The sequence below is a fragment of the Colobus angolensis genome, unplaced genomic scaffold, assembly GCF_000951035.1.
Source record: "Colobus angolensis palliatus isolate OR3802 unplaced genomic scaffold, Cang.pa_1.0 Scaffold301, whole genome shotgun sequence".
Lineage (NCBI taxonomy): Eukaryota > Metazoa > Chordata > Mammalia > Primates > Cercopithecidae > Colobus > Colobus angolensis.
In genome coordinates this window covers 1269506-1275134 of record NW_012116278.1, presented here as the reverse complement: position 1 = coordinate 1275134, position 5629 = coordinate 1269506, and the positions used below count along the sequence as shown (strand labels likewise).

General features: G+C 39.5%; 2 protein-coding genes across 5 annotated transcripts in view; one reads left to right on the top strand and one right to left on the bottom strand.

The window, feature by feature from the left end:
• The window catches only part of ASTN2 (astrotactin 2), a 982181-nt gene that overhangs the window by 188692 nt on the left and 787860 nt on the right, over positions 1-5629 (bottom strand). The window lies entirely within an intron of this gene.
• The window catches only part of TRIM32 (tripartite motif containing 32), a 99616-nt gene that overhangs the window by 22766 nt on the left and 71221 nt on the right, over positions 1-5629 (top strand). Inside the window, exon 2 of the mRNA XM_011950071.1 lies at positions 1172-1348. The gene's annotated coding sequence lies outside the window, so the exon portion shown is untranslated. The remainder of the gene's footprint in view (positions 1-1171; positions 1349-5629) is intronic.

The window sequence follows — 5629 nt, the reverse complement described above, 5'->3', positions numbered from 1 at the left end:
TTTTTTTTTTTTTTTTTTAGTAGAGACAGGGTTTCATCATGTTGGCCAGGCTGGTCTCGAAAACCTGATCTCAAGGGATCTGCCTGCCTCAGCCTCTCAAAGTGCTAGGATTATAGACATAAGTCACTGCACCCAGACAAGGTCATAAATTTGATTCATCTCTGTGTCCCTACCTTCAAGAAAAAGAGTGAACACATAGGGCACCCAAAATATGTTTTAAATACGTTATAAACATACTTATATTTAAATATGTTTTAAATATGAAATAGGATGTTCTGCCAAGGATTAAACTTGTGCACTTGATATTATTGTGTTCTTCTAACAAAAGAGAAGACAGAAATGAATCTCTTTTGGCCACCATAAAAAGCCTAAATTACCTTGATGCCATTGAAAGGAGATTGGGGTGGACTATGGAGGCAGAGTCCCTTTGGGAGACAATTGTGATCACAGCTTGGAGGAGAGTGGGCTTGATAGCTTTTATGCCCAGAAGTTTTTGAAGATATAAAATAAGAAGCTTCTAGGGCCTAGAGAGATGGGAGGTGAAGAGACAGTGGTTGACATCCCAGCTTTATAGGGAAACACATATTGTGTAGTTGATCAGGATGGAACTGATGAACATGGGAAGGATTGAAGAGGTTATCATAGCAGTGTCTGCAAAAACAAAAGCAAAATAGAGGTTTCTAGCCCAGTCTGGAACTCTGGATAGGATCTACCTGGGCCATTTGCCATCCGTCATCAGCATATCTCCTCATAATGGCTGCAGAAGATTCCAATTAGCCATTTCCCTGGTAGCCATAGGAGATAGGGTACAGGGGCTGGAGGCCCAACTCCTTAGGAATGAAACAAGACCTGCCCATCTGTTCTGACAGTGAGAAGGCAATTAATTGGTTGTTCTTTTACAAATCAATGAATGTATAATTAAGTAGCATGTGTAAAAACACATAAAGGGAGAAAAGTAGGTAGTGTTAGTTGACTTAAATCTTCTTATTCCCAAACAAAACAGGAAGTTAAGTGAGGTGAGTCATGTCAAAAATCGTTTGGAAAAGGGAGAAACTAGGGAGTAGCCAAGCAATGGGAAGTAGAACCCTTAAACTACATATATATCCCAGAAGCTAGAGGGCTCTGAAGTGCATACAAGCATATTCATTGTCACTGATTCTTGGCATTTCAGATCTAGAAGGGCCCTGAGACATGAAGCTGGTCCTTACAACTCTGCACAGACTAGGAGGCCCAAAGAAGAGAAACATTCACTACACCAAGTTGCCTACATTTGGTCCTGGGTTCAAACCACCAACTTCTGTCATTTTAGTAGAAAGCAAGCATAACAACAGCATTTACTGAGAGGGTGGTAAGCACTTTAATATACATTATATCATTTAATCATGTCAATAGCCTTATGTAGTAGTTTTGCTGTTCCTAGCCCCATTTTATAGATTAGGAAACTGAGGTCTGAAGGTTAAAATAGCCTGTTCAAGGTCACCCTCTAAAATGTAGTAGAACCAGGACCTGAATTCAAGCCATCTAATCCTGAAGGCCATGCTGTCAGCCACTACAACCATAAGCAACATTCTCACTGAAGTAGAGAATATTAATAATTACATGCTATTTATTGAGTACTTACTACAAGCCAGGCACTGTTCTAAGTTCTTTTTATGTATTACTCCTCACAACACCCTAAGTACTTTAGACATATTAACTCATTAACTTTTCCCAACAACCTGTGAGCTAGGTGTAGTCATTATGTCCAATTTGCATTTGTTTCCAAGGTCACATAGCTGGTAAGTGGTAGAGCCAGGCTTTGAATTCTGGACATTTGGCTTAAACCAGGAAATCTATGCTTTGAAATATAAAGTCTCCATATAAAAGACAATCCATTTATTTAAAATGTCATTCACACCCCTAAGTCCACCCACCTTTAGCATATCTTGGGATTTTTCACTGTACAAATGAGAATGGACCAATGAAAATATCATATGAAATTGCAATTTTGTAAGTCAAATGTCAGCAATATCATATAGTTCAATGTAATAGAAGCCATAAGTGAGAATGAAATCACACAGAAAAAGTACAGAGCATGAAAAGAGTAAAGAGACATAGATAAGAGAATCCAAGGGAACGTCAACATTTTCTAATTTACTGTGTGACCTCAGTAAGTCTCTTCCCTTCCTTGGGTCTTACTGTCACCTGTTAGTTTCTTCAAGTTGGACATTCAAATCACAGCATAGCTATTTCTGATCACTTTCTCACTTATGTTAAGATTTAGCTGTTTCTCAAAGCTGGCCATAATTTCCCCATCCCTTTTAGAACTTCCCATCCCAGATACAGTGACTAGAATTGACTGTAAGTAGGCTAACCTATGGAGACAGTAAAAGGATCCGTGGTTTCCAGAGGTTAGGGAGAAGTGAAGGATGAATAAGCAGAGCACAAAGGATTTACAGGGCAGTGAAAATACTTTGTGTGATACTATACTGGTGTATACATGGAATTATACATCTGTAAAAACCCATAGAAAGTACAACCTCAACAGGGAACCCTCTCATAAACTATGGACTTTGGGTACTAATGATGTGTCAATGCAGGTTCATTGACTGTGGCAAATGTACCACTCCAGTGGAGATGTTAATAGCGTGGGAGGCTATGTGTATATGGGGTAGAGGGTATATGGGAATTCTCTGCTCACTTTAGCTGAGAACATAAAACTGCTCTAGAGAAAGTCTATTTGACTTCCTGCCAGTTGGCATCCTCTCTGCAGAGGTCACACAGATGACAAGCATACCATTAACAGTTTTTGAAGAAAGAGAGGAGTGGGATGAAGAGAACAGACACCTATTAAGCATCTCTTTATTCTGTGCCTACTGCTAGGGCATCTCCCTGTTAGCTCCTATTATCCTCGCAACAACTTGCGGAGGCAGCAGCTTTTACTGTTCCCAGTAATTCTTTTTTTTTTTTTTTTTTTTTTTTTTTTGTGAGATAGACTCTCGCTCTGTCGCCCAGGCTGGAGAGCAGTGGCGCAATCTTGGCTCACTGCAAACTCCGCCTCCTGGGTTCACGCCTTTTCTCCCGCCTCTGCCTCAGCCTCAGGAGTAGCTGGGACTACAGGCGCCCACCACCATGCCCAGCTAATCTTTTGTATTTTTAGTAGAGACAGGGTTTCACCATGTTAGCCAGGATGGTCTCGAGCTTCTGACCTCGTGATCCGCCTGCCTCGGCCTCCCAAAGTGCTGGGATTCCAGGCATGAGCCACCGCACCCGGCCTGTTTCCAGTAATTCTTACAGATGAGCAAGTGAAAGGTCAGAGAAGATGCTGGACCAAGGTCAACCAGACAACACAGTAGGGCAGAGGGTCTACTTTGGACGCAACTTCAAATCCCAAGCAGTGCCCCCGACCTTCTTCAACCCGTCTCTTATTTTCAGCCTCAGATCCCCCCATAGAGTGAATAAATACTAACTGGCAAGGACCCATTTCCTATATAAGAAATTGTGCAGCTCAATCTATGGCTCTATAAATCACAGAAACGACACCTAATTTCCCCCATCAGGGTAAGCTTCACTTTTCAAACCACTCTCCTCTGAATGATGAGAGCCCGACAGAACAGCTCCTTAATCTGGGTGACAGGAAGAAGACATTTAGAGCCAGCCAAACCCCCCTATTGCCACACTTACCTCCGCTAATGAAAAAATATTAGAGAAATAAATATACAACCCACTGAGATGCTTGTGCACAGGGCTCTGTCAGTTGTCTGTTTCTCAAGATGCACACAGACAAGATGATAGGATTATATGATCCTCAGGCAAGGAGCAATTTTTCTTGTCAGTTAGTCCCGTATTTCAGCTCCCATCCATCTCACACAGAAGATGAAGTACTAGGTTTTAATGCATTAAAAATAACAGTGAGCATTTTTTGAATACTTTTCTATTCCAAACACAGTGCTCAGTGAGAACTGACTGCAGGGATTCATTTAATTTATACAGCAACACCATGAATTTGATACTCCTATTGGTGCCACTATAGAGAGGATGAGACTGAGGCCCCAGAGAGTTTGGGTTCCTTTCCTAAGTTACATAGCCAGTATATAGCAGAACAAAACTCAGGCCCACGTTTCTCAAATTCCAAGCCTAAATGCTTAACCACCACGGGTCACTTTCATACCCACAAACAGCCTGTATATTAGGTTGTATTGATTCCATGCAACGTTTGAAAAAGTGAAATTTTTTAAAGTTTGACGCTCCTGTGATCAGGTGACTTCATCGATGTCACGAATCGAGGAATTAGGACTCAAACACAGGTCTCAACTTAAAGACTGAATCCTCTTCTCCAAACTGGTCATTTTTCCTAAATACTAAATGCAGGTGGCACATGACATATTCTTAGGAGGAGTGAAGGGGACCAGTTAACCTTGCCCTGGTCAGTCCCAAGTCCTTATTTGCCACAACCAAATAAGGACTTAATAAAAAAAAAAATAGATTCATGTTGGTCTGGGCAATACTTTTATGAATAAGACCTCAAAAGCACAGGCAATAAAAGCAAAAATAGACAAATAGGATTACATCAAATTAAAAATCATCCTTTGTTGACTGCAAAGGAAACAGTCAATCGAGTGAAAAGACAACCCACAGAATGAGAGAAAATACTTGCAAGTTATGGATCTGACAAAGGGTTAATATCCAGAATATATAAGAGCAAAAGAAAACCCCAAAATAGAAAACATACAATTCAATTTAAAAATGGGCAAGAGAGCTGAATAGACAGTCCTCAGAAAAGATATGAAAGTGGCCAAGTATATGAAAAAAGTGCTTAACATCACTAATTATCAGCGAAATGCAAATCAAAACCACAATGAGATATCATCTCGCTCTAATTTGGATAGTTATTATGAAAAAGACAAAAAGTAACAAATGCTGACATAAATGGTCAGAAAGGGGAACTCTTACATACTGTTGGTGGGAATATAAATTAGTATAGCTATTATAGAAAACAGTATGAGAATTCCTATAACACTTAAAAATAAAACTACCATATGATCCAGTAATCTCACTACTGGGTATATATCCAAAGGAAATAAAATCAGTATCTTAAAGAGATGTCTGCACTTTCAGCCTGTGTCCTGTTTATTGCAGTACTGTTAACAATAACCAAGATATGGACTCAACCTAAGTGTCCATCAATACATGTATGGATAGAGAAAATGTGATGTATATATACAACGGACCATTATTCAACCATAAAAAATAAAATTCTATCATTTACAGCAACAGGAATAGAACTGGAGGTAATTATGTATATGAAATAAGCCAGGTACAGAAAGAAAAATACTACGTGTTTTCATTCATATGGGGAAGCTAAAAAAGTGGATCACATGGAGATGGAGGGTTGATTGGTAGTTACCAGAGCATAGGAAGGGTAAGAGAGCAGGATGAAAAGAGGCTGGTTAACAGATACAAAAGTACGGTTAGGTAGAATGAATAAGATCTGCTGTTCAATAGTACAGTAAGATGACTATAGTTAACAATAATGTATTCAAAATAGCTGGAAGAGAAGAGTTAGAATGTTCCCAATGTAAAAAAGGAAAAAAGATAAATGTTTTGGATGATGGATATCCCAGTTACCCTGATTTGATCATTATACATT